This window comes from Betta splendens, chromosome 7, assembly GCF_900634795.4.
Source record: "Betta splendens chromosome 7, fBetSpl5.4, whole genome shotgun sequence".
Lineage (NCBI taxonomy): Eukaryota > Metazoa > Chordata > Actinopteri > Anabantiformes > Osphronemidae > Betta > Betta splendens.
Window position 1 is genome coordinate 7,121,229 of NC_040887.2, and position 20,257 is coordinate 7,141,485.

Sequence of the window (20,257 nt, forward strand, 5' to 3'; positions counted from 1 at the left end):
GCATGAAGGAAGCATACCTTGCATGCAGTCCCAGTGAAGCCCTCTGGCCATGTTTGCACTGGATGACAATAACCCCTTTTATTCTCCTTCTGCCTTCACCAATGTTTTGATTTCTACTTAAAGTTTTATGTCAGTGCCCTCCCTCAAGGGTGCCATTACCTTGTATGCTAATAGAGCTATGCATATTCTATTACTGCTGTCAAGGCAAGATAAGGGACACATTCAGCAAAGGAGCACTTAGGGGCCAATGAACCCAGCGAGGGGTCCTGCTGCTCCTGCATTATCAGTCATCTTCACATGTGAATGGAGCTGGCTTATGGGCCTTCTCTTCTCTCTCTCTCTCTCTCTCTCTCCCTCTGCAGTAATGACTAAGGCCTCTCTTCCGTAATAATCAGTCACTGGGAAACCGCCCGATCCCTATCTTACACACACCCAGACACAGGCAGCCACGTGCGCACACACATAGACACACACTGCTGTAACCATGCACAGCTGCAGGCTCAATCTAAACCGACCACAAAGAATGCATGAGCAGGGCAATAACACTAACACTGTCACACAGAGACAAACATGTCTCATTTGGGGTCAGTTTGGATGGGGCTAAATAGGTCTTTATTTTCAGACTGACTGAAGTCTTCTCTCCCGCATAATGGTAATGAAGCCATATGGTATGTGGAATTGGATTACTAACAAATGTTCCATACCACCGTCTTTCCCCTGGCTTTCTTTTTTTTTCTTCGCAACCCCCTCCTTTTTCACTCTGCCCTTTCTTTTCTCTTGCTTTCTCCCTCACTCTCCCCAGTGTCGCTGTCCCCCAATAAAGCAGCCATTTCAAATTGGAACAGCATGTTGTCTAGAAGTGCGCACCTCATTTATAAGATTAAATTAAAAGCCAGCCATGCTCGGGTAGCATTTTGTGATGAGGAGGAGGAGGAGGGCGCTCACGGTAGAGAGGGAGCCGTTTCAGCTGCACACAATCATCTTCCTGTCATGTGATCTGCTGGTTCCTGGTGGTGACACCTCCTTCCTGTCACCTGCTATGATGTGTCAAATGCCACACCTAAGACCCTTAAGCTAAAGTATCCAAGGTTATGAGCTCTTACATTTAAGAGTTTCACCATACAGCTGATATGTTTTTGGAGGCTTTTTAGCACATTCTGTAAAGTAGCTAAACATGGTTACAGGTTTGTGCCTTGTCACAGACACAATGAAATGATATATCACACTCCAAACTTAAAGGGCCCTGCAAATTATGCTCTTTAAATGGGAAAAAAATCTCATTCTGTTCCCTACCTAAAAACAGATGAACTTTTATTGAAAATGTGGAAGCGATTAGTTTAAGGGGCGTCTTTTAGTGTAATTCCCAAATGAAACGAGCAGGGCCTGTATTTATGAAGGCCGTAGCACAAAGAAGGGAGCTCTTAATGAGGCAATTAAGCTGAGGGGTCGAGAGACTTTGATCTAAAGCGCAGTGAATTTTACAAAAACATTGCATAGTGATAGATACTCATAACTCAGGGCTTTTAATTGTGCTTAATTTGTTTGGAATAGGAATGTGCTTTCAATTAGAGTGTGGATTTGGGCCTGTGTGTTTAAAGGAGGTTGTCAGGAAAAATTAAGAAGCAGTTTCTTTCCTCTCCTGTGTTACTGTGTGTTATCATGACCAGAGAGAGGGAGTGAGTAGATAGACAGATGAAGAGACCAAACAGAAGGTAGAGCGACGTAATTAGCTAATCAAAACAGACTCCTCAGAACCAGCCATGGATGGATGAGCGGTAAAATAGCGGCAAGTGAGGGAACTGTTGCATGTCTGGCCTCTGTGTCTGGGTGTCAGGCCTGGGGATAAACAACAATTGACTTGAATTGAAATGAGAAACCCTAGTACCAGAACTGTTGTGTTTTTGTGTTTGTTTATTCATCCTCTCTAGTCGATATGATCATGATTCAGTTGAATGCTGCGATACAGTAAGTGAAGTACAACTGAGTTTATGTAGCTGATTTAAGCTCTATTATTGATCTGCCCAACTGTCAGGTAGATGTCTAAGTAAGTCACCCTATCCTTGACCCCACACACATCTATACTTACTTGCAAAAAACAATAAAAAACAAAAATAATGACAGCGATCTTGTAATTCTGTATGTAGTCAAACTCTGGGAACCAGTCCTCTTTAAACAAGCTGCCAGTATAAATCTTCTGATGCATAACTGCATGTGTGTATTGCCAGTAACCTGGGTTAGTCTATGTAAACATGTTCTCATAGTATCGGTCAAATAGTTAAACCGATTTCCAAATCACTCATTTGTCCTCAAAGCTGTCTGAGTGGAAGCATAACTAAGCCTTTACTCTCCATTGCCACATCATAAAAGCCTTATTTATTTTCAGTAAACTTAACAAGCAAATGTCCTGTGGATTTAGGGCTACTGATTGAAACAATGGGTTGTCACAGGGTTACAAACCTGTGACCTAAGTTGTACAACCTCAGCTTAGGCTGTAAGACTTTTTAATACACAGATACATGTCATCGGATGAGTTAAAATATTTGTTATATTATTTATTTTAATGTGACTTGACAATTCCTTAAAAGCTAACATTTACTGCACCAGTCAGACTGAGTCTATTGAAGACAATCTGTAAATAATAAAAACCAAAGGAGAAGAAGAAGATAAGAAGATTTATCTCCACTGACTCCTTTCTGAAGACAATGCCTCTTCTTTGACATTAAGCATTAAGAGTGGTAAGAGTGGTCACATGTTTCTTGCTAATTAAATTAATTCCTCGCAGTCTCACTGCTGTGATTGCAGGTCTCTGAGCTTATGTGAATAACTGATCCATGGAGGAAGTAAAAAAAAATGGGGTGAAGGCAGCGCTATGTTGACAGTCAAATGGTCTCTTTCGCTGTCTCCTGAGGTCTTCCACTTCACACCCCATTACACCTGCTTCTTCCCATCAGCCTGTTGTCTGTCATTCACTGTAGTCTAACATTGTCTCTCTCGTTCTCCGGTCCTCACTCTCTCATCCCATGCTTGTCTGCGTTGTCGGCTGAACGTCAACTGTCAGGTGCAGTCCCTGCTGACTGATCCAGTGTGGCGTGTGCGTGGGTGTAAAACCAGCAAAGTGCTGTCCCCCTCCCTCTCTTCCTCCCATATCCTTGCCTCCGTCCCCGGGGCTGTCTGCATCAGTAAAGCTCTTGCTTTTCCAGGGGCCAACAGGCCCTTTAGCAATCTCCAAGGAGCTGTTAGGGTGAAATCCCCTTAGCAAAGATACTTGGCGCAGCCGTTTACAGCCATCAGGGACAGAACCGGTACTGATCCCAGTGTTGTACCACCCGTGTTGGTGAATAGCAGCCTGTGTTGCAAAGGGGGTGCGGTGGCCTCTGTCTTTTGGCCAGATCGACGACTTGGTAAATAGCTGTGGTGCTAGAGTGACTGACTTGTTAATTCAGGGCTTGTGGTGACTGAGCTTGGGCTAAGCTCCAGAATGGTCACGCTATAGTGTTATTACTTTTAATATTTGCTATCATTTACTCAGTTATTTATTCATTTAATAAATAATTTAATTAGAATTTGAAGTTTGCACTACTGCTGTAATTACAGTACACAACACAAACCTTAGAACACACAGCGTATAACACAAACTTAGTACATTGAGAAGACATTAAAAATGCTTCTGAATAGGAATTCTGATTTTGAATTCTTCGATTCATAATATTTACAGTTTTACTTATTTGTCTTTATCTATCTATTTGCCTGTATCTAGGTCTTTAATCAGTTTAAATTCTGAAGGGGACACATTTTCCTGGATCTCACTATTTAATAAAACTACACCTGACCCTACCACTGCGTGACTACACAAAGGCTAGTTACTAACTGTGGCATTTTTGTTTTTTTTTTAAGTTCAATTAGCTGCACCTGTATCTTGCTGCCTCCAGCTCGTAATGTTGATGCCAGCATCCAGCCAGCAACCTTTCATCTAGAATAAAAGTCATTGTGTTTAGGTTTAAGGTTAGGTCTTGTATTTCATGTTTCATACAGGTGAGTTGCAAGGACACCTGATCCATCAGTTTTAATGAGTTGGCTATCTAAACTAGATTCCAGGCAGTACTGGTGTTTTGAGCCTGAGAAGATACTGAAATATTAGTTTAAAATCACATTAAAACAAAACATGTATTAATTTGATACCAACTTTGTCTACAATCGCCCTAATCCCACCAACTGAGGTTGTTACACTTCATTACTTATTTTTGTATCTTTATAATATAATGAATTGAGTGTAGATTGAATGCAAGATTGTGAAGGATCAGTCCTTTTAATAAAGGCATTTAAATGACATGCCATTTATTTGATTTCACACTGACAAGGTTCTCCAAAGTGTCTAAGTCATTGTCCCCTCCGGATCAACGTATGCTAAAGATTTGCCTGCTAAGCAAAATTGCCTGAGCTGTTTCCTGCTTCTTTCTTCGCTGGCTTTGTTGTAGAAGTAAACCTGGCCTCCCTGAAAAAGAGCCTTTAATTAGCCTGAATAATAGCCATGCATGTGTGGACCTAATCCCTTTGGCCAGTGCTACTCCATTAATGGTTTCCTTGTCACTCAGCGGTCACTGCATAAAAGCACACTCTGCTTTTGAATCCCAACACCTTTCTTTCTCTCTGCACCCTCCTTCCTACCCTCACCCAGCGTTCCCCAGACCCATGCATCCCTCCTCCTACTGACCACCACAGACATTCTCAGACATTCATTTACTCCCTTGTCTTTTGAGTGAGTGCCCTAAATGATGGTAAATCAGACCCTCATCTGCTTTAGTTGGTTGTCCAACTCTCAAACCCAAATCATTTCTGAATCTGTGAACGACAATGCTTTTTACCCCGTTTTGCTACCAAATTGGCCATGGAGTGTGTTTTATTAAACTGTGGTGTTAAAAGCAAGTTGGTCACCAGTATTCATTCATCTCTGCTGCTGACCGCTAAGGTGAGAGCAGAAGCAACAGAAGAATGTCTGAAGACAGAAATCAATAAGCAAGGCAATACATTTTCATTATCGAGGCTCTGCCTGTGCTACCACTGCACGATCTGCTCCAGAGGGAGGAGGAGGCTAATACACTAACATATAACCAGGAGCAATATGGAGTCAGGTTGCTCTTCCTATCTACAGTATTTTCTGTCTTTCTCCTTATGTGCCTCTTTTTGAGTTTGTTTTCTCTTTCTGAATACTAAAAGGTGGGGAATGAACATTAAAAAGCACTAAATAGCCATGGATAGGTACCTCAAAAAAGTCTTTCCCTTGCAGTTGTAGGTGGCTGTTATAAATCTTAAAAAATATAAATCAATAAATAGTTAATACTATAATAGGAATCTTTATAAATATTTAACCAAGAGGATAGAGCCTGAGTGTAGCAGGAAAAACGTCAAAGCAGCAGTGTGTTGTGTTTCTCCCTGAATATACAGTGCTAACATCACATGAACATATACAATAGAGAGTAACAGGAAAACCTGTATAAAGACAGGTATATACCCACATTTTGTATCATGGTCTTCATGCCTTTAACTTCTGAACATTTTTTTCATGCAATGGAAGATTTCATATGTTCACATAGGCTGGTCTGTCTATGTGTAGCATACAGCCAACTTAAATGAAACCGTTTAAATGTTTATATGTAAATGTATATTGCATATCTCAACTCACAGTCAATGGAGCTACACTGTGTTCAGTAGTCAGACTCTGGCATTCATACAGTTAGAATATAAACGATAATCACGATTTAGCTGCACACAGGGCAGGGCTGTCACGTGAGTCAGTATATCTGAGCTCCAGGAACTCGCAAATGATTTCTCCCTACCCGTCTACATGTTTATCCTCCCATCCCTCTGTCTCTTTGACAGCCCTGCCTTCGTCTCTCCTTCGGGAGTTAATTTGCTGGAACATTCCCACTGCACCCGGTGATCACCCATTGAATACTCCATAATGCTTTCTGTCTTTGCGTCTCCCTCTCATCCAACCATGGGAATGACACTGAGGGCTTGACACTTCAATTTACCCGTAACAGATGACGGCTATCGTGCACCAGCCCATTCACGTTGACTTTCATTTTTACCTGCCAAGAGAAAGAAGCTGGCGGAGCGCGTCCCCCTGTTCACCCCTCTAGACTCCAGTGAAGCCATCTCTCCTCATCATCACAGCTGGTCCTCTGGGGAGAGATGCTGCCACTTGTTTATGTGACCCCTTCCCTACGCTCGTGCCTCTCCCTTGTGTACTGATCAAGCAAATTATTACTCCATTTCCCCTACGTTTTGTTGTCATCCCCCTGTTCTTTAGAACATAATGAAAGAATTATTGATCTATATCTCTCGTCATGATTCCTCTCAGCTTGCTGTCATTACACCCTCGGCATGCCATTGATATAACTCCCCCCTCCTCATCTCTTGTTCTAAATGATTTTTTCCTTCCCTTTGCCTTTTTCCTATTATCCAACTACGCTTTACATAAATCCTACCCAGTCATTAGATCCATCAAACGCTAATGATCATCATCTTTTTTTCCTACACTGCTGTCTTTTTCTTTTTTTCCACAGTGACCCATTGTACACACACTTTGTTAGAATGATGCTTATATAGACCACAGGCTGTTGTTGTTGTTTTTCGGCACAGACAATGGATCATTTCAAACACACAACAGTTGCTTTACAATTGCAATTTTTTGGGTGTGTGTGTAGAGGTGTTTGGGGTTTAGGTTGTAAACCTAAATGTGTAACTTAAAATTTAAATTGATCGTAATAAATATGAGACAACAATGTATAATACACACATGCACACATACTCTACATCTCTTTGCTCTCTTTGTCCCTCATCCTGGCATACCTGTCAGGTTTGCCTGGAGGACGTCTACTGTATCATTCATTACCCTTGTGTCTCCTTCGCTAATAATGAGTTGGACTTTTAATAAAATTATTATAGAGTGGGGTAAAATTCACACATAACTTCTGGCCCTTTTACTTATCTGATCATTTGTTTCAATAGACATTAGCCTTTCCAGTCTATGAACTTTTTTCTTTTACTTGAGCTTGAGTTGTGTTAGAGCCTTCACTATCATCTAGAAGGTGTAGCTGGCACATGCATGATAAGAAGCACATCTGTCAAGTGGCTCCTCCATCCCCACTGCCTGCTACTGCAGATGTCATAATGTGGAATGTGCATCATTACCTGGTCCCTGAAAAAAGATGAAGGTCTAAACACAACCTGAGGAATAATGGTGCAATATATTCAGCTTCTTCCGTTTCCAGTTGTTGTGGATGTATCATATCCTTCCATAGTGTTTTTTTGCCAGTTACTGGGATTAAATTGGTGGTGAACCAGCAGGAACTGAGCTCTGACACCTGACAACTCAGCTCCTTCATTCATGACAGCCATACTGTACAATTCCCCATAGATTCTACTATCTCATCCTGTAGATGTCAATGTATAATCAAAGACAGGGCTTCCTTGCCTCCAGAAGTCCAATTTAACTCCTGGCACTGAGGTGATACAACGGTGGGCACATGGGTACACAGGGTTTCTCCTTGCAATTTGATCTAATCAGGGTTTGATTCAGATGCAGTCAGGACACCATGTGAGAAAGACTTTGAGCAGCTTGCCAATCAGCAGACCAGCAGCAAGAGGGAACATTCAGCGCTTCTGGAGGAGACCCGTGGTTTCTATAATCACTGTAACAGAATGGGAACTTTTGGGATAACAAGGGTCTTTTATCCCACCTGCAGGGTGGTCTTGACACTTTTAAGGTCTACATCAGTCCAGTATCAGTCTCTAAAAACATTTTTTTTGATCAACCAATTCTACTTTAAAGAGCGTAAACATATTTTTTACTCTCTTTTATATTATTTCTCGGTCTTAATAAATGCTGTCAAAGTCAAACAGTGTCCTATAATAATCAGCACACATGTATTATTGTTGCAGTTATCATTATTATTATTAATATTAATGATTCCTTACAGTTAAATAATGATTGTTATTTTTTTGCAATAAAATCACATCCGCATCCATGTTATACTGTAGATTTTAGCAGTTAGATTTAACCCAGCATTGAAACGTTATTTTTTAGTACATACAGTATTTTTCTACATACGTAACATGTATTTAGTGTAGGATATAGGCTTCTACGGTATAGCTTGGTCATTGTGCGTGTGTGATGATTTCTAGTGCTTGTGTGCTGTGAGTTTTTTTTTTATCAGCCTAAGTGGAGAAGAAATCCCCACTCAGCACTAGAAAGCCTTAAACTGCAGTCATTGCAGTGTACTGTAATGGGAGAGAGAGAGACCTAGAAAAAGTGAGTTTTCAGCAGATTTTAGGCAAAACATTCTTTTCTCTGCTTCCTCTGTCAGCTTGGTTTAAACATTAGGGCCTGTCTAACCTGACCGACAGGCCATTTGAATTCTTAAGTAGATAAAGGAGATGAATGCATCCCCAACAAAGCCATGGTTAATGTTTAAAGAGAAAATAATGGAAATACAATGTCACGATCACATCAGAGAAAACCAAAAATGTGTTTTATTACTGGGGCAATATGACTAAATAATATATTAGATGTGCATGTTTTACATCATTGTGAATATCAAAACACAGCTGAATAGGTGGATTGTATACATGATGGTGACAACCTCTGGCTTCTACAGAGACATGTAAACAAATACGCAAACAAGATGTTTTAATGGATGGTAGTGAATGTTTGATAATGGAAGTGAGGCTACAGGCACATGGTTTTCAAGACAAAAGGGTTGTGACAGTTTTGCTTAGTTGTATTTTTAGTGGCATTTCACTGATCTTAATGTACTTTTAAACCTGCAGCGTTCTCATACTGTAGGTGGACCTGCTCTTCTGTGACCATTGCATAAGAAATTTATGCGTTCCAAAGCAGAGTTGCTTGCACAAATTGTGCTAAAATATTTCTAGCACTCTGACACATGCACACAAGAAAATGTCTTCCAATAACTTGTATTTCTAGTTAAACTCTTCAACTTTAGCAGCCTTTGATCTTATTTTCTGTTATTGTGTTGTGTCCGTACCCACCCAAGCAGAACTGAACTTTAACAACCAATGTCCCCAAGTATTCAGCCGCACTATCTGTGAATAGTGTTCAGGAAGGTCAGAACGCTGTGGCTGCCCTGAGGACAGCACTAAAGTCACTCAAGCCTGTTTTAGTGTCTGGACACCCTGATACTCACTCACAGCCTAAGCGTGACCTGTGGCAGTGAAACTGGGGACAATCCTGTGGTCTCTGATCGCTCACAAAATGTCCTTTGAGTTGTGCTTGGCAAAGTCTTTGAATGCATTTGGTGGTGTACACTTAATGTTCATAAGAAAATAACATTTAATATTGTTTAAAGCAAACTGGTTTGTGGTGCTAAAATGCAAAGAAAGGCATGAACAGAAATAGATATCTAGAATGGCTTGGCTGAAAGTAAAGCCCTTGGCACTAGGGGGAGCAAGTCTATTAGAAGTCCTCCCTACTAGACCACTGCTAGAGCACCAACTGGGAGGACACTGGTGAATTTTATGGTACTTGGTAGTAAATTCACTGTGGGATTATCATGTATTTTAAATGTATCATCATTTTACTATTAAAACAGTGGAGTATTTTTCTAAAACTCTGCCAGAACAGACACATGGGTATTTTTTTTTACAGATACTCTATATACAGTAGGTTTTAGTTAATGCATCCACAGTATTTTTAAAAAGATGTTAAATGCTGACCAATGCAGGAAACGGACATTGGTTTTTCTAAGATTTCAAATTTCACCAGTCATTGCTAAAAATAATCTGCACTGTCCAAAAACATGGAAAGAAAAGGGAGGTGCAAAAAAACCCAGGCAACTACAAAATGGCGTCATTAGTTTTATAGTTTGCTAAGGAAACACTAATAAGCCGTAGCTGGTAAACCATACCTGTAATTAGATGAGAGCTGAGCTCTTGTGTATTTTATATTTTCAAGTTCTGTACTGTAGTGCCAAGCTGTGGCTTGGGTTCCCACACCTTTTACTGAGAAACTTAGGGTTGCTTCGGCAATGCTTTTTTATTCCTGCGTTAGTAAGCGATACATCCACAGCTACAACCACAATCTGAACTATAGAAGTTACACTGAAGTACATCACATGAAACTGTTTATATAAATATCAAGACATACACACTTATGGGCTCATGGTCTTGATTAATGGTGAGCCTCACGTATCTCTCACCCAGGTATTAACCCTCTACAGTCACTCTCGTCCCTTAGAGGCCCACTATGCACAATTTGTCTTTTGTGATTATTTGTTATCAGTGTATATTATTGCTATGTATTTAACATCTCCCTCTTCATTTGCATTGTTGCAATGTGAACTGACTGGACCTACAGTCAATGAAAACTTCTGGAATTATCCAGAAGGTCCCAAGCTTCTAGGAACTCATTCCTGTTGCGTCTCACCCATTTATTACTACTTTACGTTGCCTCCCTCTGGGTCTTTTTATCTTCCTCTCTTTGGTTGTACATTTATTTGCTAAGTGACTGATCAAGTTCAATGGAGCGTGTAAAGGACGTGTCATGAGCTTGAACAGATGCCAGTGTGAGCGGCACTTCAAAGTTACAAGCTACCTATACCCCCTAAGGTGAGAATAGCCTCAGGGAGTGGCTGGTTTGAGTAGTTACACCATCATCCAGTCTGTGCTTTTCACTTTAACTTCTGCTTAAGATATTTCACTGATCAGAAGATAAGACCGCAGCCAGATGTGGTTTAGAGTCAGTGTCTTACACACACAGTTGATTTCTGCTGTGCAGTTCCGATTATATTTGCTATTGTTTCAATTTTGAGATGTGACTATTTTAATAGCATTCTGTTTGAATGATTGAAATCTGTTCCTGTTTGAGAAATTGATAAAGGGTAGTATTACACATCCACATTAGTCTCTCATCTGCTTGATTTAAAATACACAGCGGTTTATTCAGAGAGGAAAAAAATCCCCCATTGAATTCTTTAAGGCCAAACTGCACGTCCAGTCCAAATGAACGCCGACAGATGACATATCTCCCCCCAACTTAGGTTTGTGTTAATGGGAGACCCTTGCAGGTGGAGGTTTCCTCTTACACAAACATCAGCCCGTGATTGCCTCCACTTAGGACCAGTAAAAGTAATAAATGATGACCGATCAGGTCACACTGTAAATTTTGTCCAGTCAGCCTGATGGATAGCGAGGTCTAGGTGTGATCTGAGCCAGGTCTAGATTTAACGAGTCCTTGGTTTCCTCCCATGAGCTTGTGTCTGTCTGAAAATCATTCCAAAGTGAAGTCTCAGTTGAATGCTTTTTTTACTTGCAGAAGAATCCCATTTTTTTTATGTACATTTTCCCTCACTCAGTCTTCCTCCGCTAGTGTGACCTACTGTAACGTAAATACAATTTTTGAACTCGGGTCTCTGGCATTTCTCAGGTAGGATGGCTAGGTTAAGTTGGCAAGAGTAGTTTAGGCAGTCATAGTGTGCTTACAGTAGTTATATGCTAGAATTTTACACATTAGCCACTTAATACAATTTATCTGAAACCTGTAGTGAAGAGATTTTACCAACCATTTCTATTGGGGAATTTGGACTGAAGCTGAGCTCATCCTATATTTTATACTAAAACAATTTTTGTCTACCGTTACAAGGTACGGTAGCTTTCCAGTAAACCAATAAGTAAATAACATCATGTTACATACATCATACATTACATCACACATGCTTAGTCATTTTTATACTTAATAACAAAGCTATTTCAGACAAATATTTATCATAGCTCTTGAAAACAATTCCAATTACACTGCTAGATCTCAAGACACGTGTTTCTTTAATGCTATATTATCCCTCTCAATACACGATAACAACAAAGCTTTAAATATAGCACAACATATTCAGAATTTAAAATATCATGATGATGGTGGCAAACCTTTTAGCCTGTGGCTGTGTGGTAATCATGATTTACATTCAGAATCTCTAACACATTGTACAGGTTTCTCTATTTCCACAGAAACTCGATGCAAGATGAACTTAGCACTAGAGAGGAAGTGCTTAGTTTAAATTCACTAACTCAGGCGTGAATATTGCCTTGTGATGTGTGAAATGGGTCAGTAACAGAAAATAGCCTTCTGTGGTTTTAATTAATATTAAACAACACACACACACACACACACACACACACACACACACACACACACACACACACACACAGGTACAGTACATTGTCTTAGTCTTTAAACGGCTTTAAAGCAAGAATGAGAATGGAAATAGGCATTCATGGCTGTTATTGAACTGCACTTTTACTCAAACAAAATAAATCATTTTTGTGGCCTCAATTAAAAAAAATCCCCCTTCAGTTGTAAAACTTTGGCAATATTATGTTCGTTTCTGCAGGGTTGTGTATAAATCCATGCTGTCTGCTGCGATTCACTACGCCACATTAAATTCTTTTAGATCAATTAAACTTCCCAGCTCACTTTACAAGCCACCAGTCTTAATAGTGCCCTCCCCACCCTTTGAGCAGGGGAATACTCTTACAGGGTAGGCAGCATGTGGTGCTTTGGAGAATTTATTAAGCCATTGCCAAATTAACTGTGGGGGTTAAAGGAATGCATGAATTAGTCATATTCAGCCTTTTATGCACAGGAAGAGTAGAAGTTTCATGGGATTGACCTCATAAGTTAATAAGTGTTGGCTGCTACCGACTTTAATATTAAATTGTTGAAATGTTAAAAAAAATACCAAAAAAAGTAGTATTTTTAGAAATTAACAAATTCTGTAATAGGTGACTGTTTTCTTTCTGATATGCTGTACTAGGCATAACTGAAGCATAATTCTGGTGCTTGCACGGTGCTGGATGTGTAACAAAAGTGTGAAACGCTTTATGTATGGGTCTCCCTCCGTTGCTGTTTACGACAGAGACTTGTCTGGATTCCACTCCTTGTATTTTTAGTGCAGGGATGATCTGAAAGTGAACAGGTGGACTCGGACTCTGTCACCAATAAGCAAACAGATTTGCAGCTCTGTTGTCTGTGAATGTTTAAAATGCTCTTAGGCTGAGATAAAGTTCTGTAACTTGTGGAAGTGATAGTTCTATAACTCTACCATCTATGACTTATTCCAGTTTCATGAATTGATGTTGAAATGTGTTTCTTCAGTCTTGTCACACGTTGCATTGCCGTTGCATTATTTTTGTATTCAAAGGTGTTTGAGTTCTTTAGTTTTCACCTATAGTAATTATTCACATTCACAGGTCATTAAATCTTTAATAAGCAATATGTCAACCCTGAATATCAATTATTCCTTAATTTTCCAGATCAAAGAAAAATATGATGGTGCTCTGTTGTTAATTCTGAGTAAATAGAAGCAGGTGCGCACCCTGAACACATCAACACAATGCTTTTTTTGAGGAACATATAGAAATTGTTTGCTGTGTTTTTGCCCACCGTCCCCACCCCCATCAGCCCCCTACAGAGACCTAAAACGTTAAGGTGCGTGCTGAAGTTGAGCTAAGTAAATTCACTTTATGACACTGCTGTGACATGTGCATCTGTGATTTCACACGCTTAATGTAAAATTTACAGTTGCAGTATTGAATGTCATGCAGGCTGTGGGGAGAGATGGACGTAACCAGAGCCCCCAGAGAACAAAGCTGGCGTTTTGGCCTGGCCCCCCCTTGCGCATGCCTCCCCAGCTGCCACCCCTCCTGCCACTTTTTACAGCTGCGAAGGTGTGATCCAAGCACGACGGTTGGCCTTATAACCGTTAAGGAAGCACCATAGTGCTTCTAATAACCAGAGGTTCTAATGACCAAAACACCTGGATGTATTGGAGTGCGGGGAAAATTAGCTTTTCTCAGGCAGCCTTGAGATGTTTGGGTCAATGGGTGGACAGAGCCTGGTCTAGTTCCCATCTACCACAGGGGCACTGACTCCTGTGTATGATTATCTGAGTGACCATGTCTTCTAGCCCACTCTGGAGGGGTCTGGAGCAATGGCGAGAGGCTCACGCTAATTTAAGGTTCAAACATGGATTAGGCACGCTCGTCCCTTGGTGTCATGTTCAATGGCAAACCTCCCCCACAGGAAATTGATCTCCCTTATGACTCGCAAGTATCGATTTAGTTCTATATAGATTATCAACTCCAATTTTGTGATCAAGCTGCTAATTCAACAAAGTATTGATCTAGAAACAGATATTTTTTTCCTAAGTCACTCAAGTTATTTGAGAACTAATGCCATTGAAGTGGTTCTCAGCACTTTACACTTTTACTTTTGCTTTATTTGGAGAACTAGTTTATAATAATTATATAATTAAAAACAAATGAAGTAACCAGATGATTATTGTAATTTACTACTTTTCAAGTTGAGAGGATAGTTTTTATGTATGCTAACATTTTGTCTCACTTCACTTATGAATGACCCACTGACTTTACTTTTAGTTATGCCATATTCTACACCTGGTACATTCACATGCTCAACTACTATTTCTTTCCCTATCTAAGGAAACAATCTGCTGTTATTCCACTGCGCTTTAAACCTGCAATAAAACTGTGGCATAACCCCTGTGCACAGTATGGGTAATGCCCCATATATTTTTAATGGTAAACTGGGCCAGGTCATATATTTCTCCTTTTAATATGAGATTCAAAAAGCTAAGGGGAGGGATGAAGATTACTGTAGGGTCCAGCTAGTTTAATGAGCACCGTCTTTATTAACGATAGAAAAATAAACCTCCAGATCCAGAATTTTCCACCTCTTGTCTTTGCGTTGACAGACTATGATTGGTCGTGGTTTGTGCCCTGAAACATAGAAGAATATTTGTTAACACCTCTGTTCACAAATATTAAATATTGAACAATTGATTTACCAACCACATAACACTAGTGTCGTGGCTCAGCCAAACTGAGTATCCAGGAAGACTCTAAGGAAAGTCATTTGGCGTAATGCCAGTGTCCCCGTAGCCAGTTTATGTCAGCAGAGTTACAGCAGAATCAAGTCTATTGTTTCAGCTTCCTCAAAATTCTCTGCTACCCACGCCGCTGAATAATAAATGTGTATGGTTCAGTTATATTTTTGTCCTACAGTGCAGATGACTAAAACGATTCTCTTACTGAAATGTACCACATGAATGCCTTCATGTTAGCCTTCTCCTACAAATTTCCTAACATAAAGAGAGAGGATGGGTCTTTCACCACCAGAACCACTAAGCAATCCTCAGAATTAATTCCAAATGTGGTAATAGATAACATGTATTTGAGTGTAGCCACATGATACTGACGATCAGTAAAATGCTGCGGTTGGACCAGATGTCTAAACAGTCAACAGTGCTGACAGGATCGGGCCCAATGTTTACGGTTGCTTGAGGGGAAGATGCTGCTCTTTGGTTAAGAACAAATATGACTGGCTGCACAATTCACTTTGCAATTACTGAGGACTATACTGTGATTTCCAGTCTGTAACGATACAAAATTACATGCGCATGCTTGTATAGTTAAGTTGAAAATGTAGAACTGATCACTTTCAAACATGTGTTTCTCTACTCAGACATATTAACAGCTGTTACCTCTTGTCAAGGGTAGAGATTATTTTGTGAAATCCTCCTGCCAATGCATGTGTACCATCTCTGCTGCCAAGCGGCACATTCTAGAGCTGGTGTTTTTTTTTTTTTTGTATCTCAATGTCTCAGATTGTGTGACAATTGCAAGCGGATCTGCTTTCCAGTTTGTGCTGCTCCATGTTTTGATCTGAATACTGGAAGGTCATGTGAATATATGTAACACATTATCAGCAATGATACTCAAGAAACTTCATAACAAACAAGTTGTCACATTCACAAGCACGTGTGCACTAGTAGTTAAGTAACAGCATTTTATTATAATTGGCAGAAATCACATTTGCAATTATCTTGATCATGCAGAACCAAAGGAAATCAATTGGAAACACACTGCCCGGTCAGAGTGGGGAGTTCACTACCTCTTTGTTGATTAGTCCTTAGTTAATCAGTGAACTTCCCAAAGATCAATTGAGCACTTATTGCAGACCAGATAGATAATGAGTATCTAATATTAAGTTGTAGGTAAAATCAAGTAAAAGACATGTGAATGGAAGAAGTATTGTATCTGTGTTTCACTGCACTGAATGTACTCTACTTCTTAAGGTTAAGTAATTAAAGGGGAAATTAATAATAAGTAGGTCTCAAGGCTTTGGTAGAACACAGTGTGCTGGCTTTAGTGAATAGTAAAAGAGTTAGTATTTTCTCCCCACCTTTTTTTTTAACTGGTTTTATAACAAGGAGTTTTTTCTTTTATGTTTGAAGTTTTGACAGATGAGATAGGAAGTTGCATTCCATCATGCATCTGTTGAACCAACCACTGACCCTTTGTCTTGCTGGTCAGAGGTCAGGAAGGTTGAAAGTCTGATCATTTCATCTGTCTAGCCTTAGTTACCAGAGGAAGGAAGTTGCATGTGTAAAACTGCTGTAAAGGAAGTGATCCAAGAAAATGCTGTAGCCTTGTTGCACTAAAGGAAAGTTGTGTTGCTGTCATGTACAATTGGAGCCTTCAGTTAGTTTTGCTTTCTTCCACTGGTTTGAGTAATTAGTTCAAGCTCTCTCTGTCCTCTAAGTTCACACAGAAATAGACAGGATCCATTATGTCATAGGTGAATGATCTCAGAATGTCTTTAAGTATAAGTATAATTATTATTAACCACTTAAAGACTGTTTTATGTTCTACACGAATGTATGTGCAGTTTATGTTTCTTCTTTTTTCTCCCATTGACTTCATGTTTTTAAATAAATGAAAGACATGAAACAATCTAATGCTTACTATTTTCGTAAATATTCAGGATTAGGCAGACTAAGCAACCATGATTTGTTCCAAACATGTAGAGTAAATATGATCTTAAGTAGCTTTATTTACTGATTTTATGAAAAGTAAAACCAAGTAATCAAAATTCTTTACAATATTTACCTTTGGTAATCTGTGGAGACACAGATTATGTTTCACAACATGAATTCTGTAATCCTCAATGGAATATGTATTAAAAGTAACCTTCCAAACCGCAGTCGCCACCAACTGTGCTCCAAAAAGTATTTTCTCCTATTTTTTAGTGACTCTGGTTCATGTTTAATATAACAAGGAGTAACAGCATCAAAACAGCAGCTATTCAGCCTCAAATCCAGTGTTGAGGCAGTGCCTACACAGGAAATTGATGTGGAGAGCTTTGGCCTAGTAGCAAAGCTTTACTCCTAACTCAGCCAGGTATGATACAGATAGGTGTCGTCAGCAGAAATTGGGCTCCACACAGGCAGGTTTAGATTTTGCCGGAGTGTGCTTCCTTCAGCTATGGCCTGTTCACACCTCGTTGTCTCCATGCACCTCCACTTGCTGATAATCACAGAACAGGTCTCTCCTTTTTACACTCTTTCCCCTTTCTCCCACTGCAGCTCTGGCCAGGAAGGGGCTTTCACAACTCAACTTGTGTGGCCACCCAAAAAGTGTGGCTGAGTCCAAACTTTTGCAGGGACTCTGTACTGCTGGTCCTTGGGTGTCCACAGGCTTGGGGAAATGAGGAGGAGAGGAAGAGTGAGTGTGTGTAATACATAAAGAAACACAGAGGAGAGAGAGAGACGTGTGGAAGCACACCAACAGAGAAGGAAACCTGATTTATTATCACCAAAAATCAACTGCAGATGTCAGCTCGCAGATTCTTCCTCTGCCGCCAATTATAGACACTCACGCAACGATCTGCTCAGCTCCACATTCTGCCTTTTTAAACTCAAAACACAATGATTTATGCTGACATACAGTACATGTACCTGTGCATACATTTCCACACAAAAACATGCATGGCTGCTGGAGCACAGTATGGTCGAATCAGAATGTACTGCAGACTAAATGGAAGGTCCTTTTTAAGTACTTGGATTGTTTCCTTTGGCTTTCTGTAATTCAGTGCCAATGATGGATAATGAAGTTATCCATTAAAAAAATAGTAGTGTGATGTCAGCAGTAACACTTCCCGGATAGATCTCTGCCCTCCAGCTTTTTTCCTGCTGCATGTTCCACTATGTCTGTCATTATGTCTTATTTCAGGTCGTTACAGTAATCACCAAATCATCCTCTGGATTTACCATAATCTGCCTATAGATTTTTGGATTTCATTGTTTAGAGGAATGAAGACGTGAACTTGATAATGGTTCACATAACTCGCGACCAAAATGCTGATTGTGTGCAGTGTGTACTCGTGATCAGAGTCAGATAGAATTGCCTTGAAGGATATTGTGAAATAGAGAAAACGTTCTAAAGATAACATTTTCACTAAAACTCTCTCTTTCTCTCCTATTTACTTTACTTGAAGCTAAAAACAGACCATGTACTGTATACGTTTCCCGGTCAGCGTTCACAAAGCACATGTGCCCGATCAGGCAGTAGAAAGTCATGGAAACACTATTATAGTTTATTTCACTTAAACATTGTTTTCTGTTTTTAATTACGTTCAAACTTGAATCAAACCTAAAGTTCGAGGTTTTTGAGTCCTTGTTGTTTGCTTTTCCTTCACCTTTCAGCCCGGCCCATCCTGAAGCATCTCCATTGGTAAGTGTGAAGGATAAATCCGTAATAAGATGCATTCCATGACTCTTTATAAACAAATAGGTTTATAAAAAGGACTGAGTCTCGAGTTTAGAGCTGCTGTGTCCCAATACTGCATCCATATTGTAAGTTGGGATATAAATGTAATTGATTAGCGCTGCTGCTACACTACTGCTACAGGTGACTGGCTCTGTGATAAATGCTATGTTCAGAGGTTTGATAAATGGGGTGCAATGATGACATAGTATTAGCACCGCCAACCTAATGAGAGGTTAATATGTTGGTTTACACTACCTTAACGATCTGTAGGTTAGACAACAGTAAAGCACTACGTAATTAGTATGTTTATGGGAACACTTTCATTTTGATAGACGACCGCGTGTGTTCAGTGCCGCCAGCTAGCATCGCTAGACTAATGTAAACACCTCAGTGTCCAGCTTCGCTAGTGACAGGCCAAGTTGTAAAAACATTTACAGGATTAAGGGGATGGTGGGGGGTCAAAAATAAATGGTGTGTGTGTTTGTGTGTCGGTGTTGGGTGGGGGTCAGCTTATACTACCAGGGCAGTCATTTCTGCCGAGTGGAGGAGTTTTGTGACTTTTGCTCTGTGTGTCTCTCTGTTTCTTGGTCATTGTATGTAGTGGTGCCAGGCTAAGATTTTCTTAGGTTATTCCGTTTTTTTTTCCCTTATTTTTTTCTCAAAGACATTAAGATATGAGAATTTCGTCTGAGTATTGAAATGCTCATATTTTGTTGTTACAGTGTGTGTGTGTGTGTGTGTGTGTGTGTGTGTGTGTGTGTGTGTGTGTGTCTTATGCAGAATGTTTTTCTGGTTTATTCGACATTTAAACTTTTAGTACTAATTTATGAAACTACACCTGGTAAACTAATTATTTGAAATGACCCTTTGTCTTAGGAGTCACACATTTACTTAATGTAATATGATCCAGCAGTAAAATACAATGACATATGCTTAAACGTGTCATAGTATCCACAACCAAAGCAAGACTTGGGCAAAACAGCTAGCTTGTTAGATGGAATGTGGGGAAAAAAGCCTGAAGTAGTAGTAGATCCCCCATCGACTGAAGATAACACATTTATATGCAATAGAGAGTTGTTTTAGTCACCTTCAACCAGTGTTGAGTCACAGCTTGTGAATGTAAATGTTCGGCATAGCATCTCAGCTCATACCCCCTCAATTAGTTTAACATTAGCAACCACAATCAAACATATGGTGTTCTCGATTACAGGAAGTCGTAAACCTCACTATTTACTTTGGTGCCCCTGTTTACACCATTAAAATGGCTCATAGGTAATAGTGCCTTTCCCCCAATTGATAGCAAGTGCTTTGAGAAGGTGTGTTGTAGGAATTTGTTTGACTGCAATTTTTTGGAAAAGGAGATTATTGATACAATTAGGGTCAATTTTAAAGCCAGCTCTGTTCATTTTGTACAGAAGTGTCTGGCATTTTGCAAATAAAAGACTTACACAGGAAACGTAATGATGAAGTTAATGACTTCAGCTTACCTCCTCATGATCTGACGTTTTCACCTTGCTCAGCATATCTATCAATTCTAGGACACAAGCCTACCTCCTGGCCCCGTCCAATCTTACACCCTGACACCTACTGAAATCTCATCCAGTATCGCCAGCTA

General features: G+C 39.9%; 1 protein-coding gene across 4 annotated transcripts in view; it reads left to right on the top strand.

Annotated features, from left to right (window-relative positions):
* prdm16 (PR domain containing 16) overlaps nt 1-20,257 on the top strand; it is a 196,494-nt gene that overhangs the window by 18,016 nt on the left and 158,221 nt on the right. Inside the window, exon 2 of one of the 4 annotated variants that reach the window (XM_055510213.1) lies at nt 18,579-18,606. The exons of the other annotated variants lie outside the window; for them this stretch is intronic. The gene's annotated coding sequence lies outside the window, so the exon portion shown is untranslated. The remainder of the gene's footprint in view (nt 1-18,578; nt 18,607-20,257) is intronic. 4 annotated transcript variants of the gene reach the window in all.